We start from the raw sequence: 225 nt of genomic DNA on the forward strand, positions 1-225 counted from the left end.
GGCCGGGCCTCCGCTTAACTCCTTCCAGCCCAGCCTCCCGGCAGCGGCCACGCCCCCTCAGGTGCGCACACCCGCCTCCCAGCTCTCCGGCCGCGACGCCCTGGGCCGCCCGGGTCAAATAAGCTCAGGCCTGAACTTGAATAACGGAAGGGAATTAAGGGCTGATGGTGCGCATGCGAAGCTTAGCTGCCCAGGGAGTCCCCTCTCCTCCCTGGGACTGTCCAT

Source organism: Colobus angolensis, unplaced genomic scaffold (genome assembly GCF_000951035.1).
Source record: "Colobus angolensis palliatus isolate OR3802 unplaced genomic scaffold, Cang.pa_1.0 Scaffold308, whole genome shotgun sequence".
Lineage (NCBI taxonomy): Eukaryota > Metazoa > Chordata > Mammalia > Primates > Cercopithecidae > Colobus > Colobus angolensis.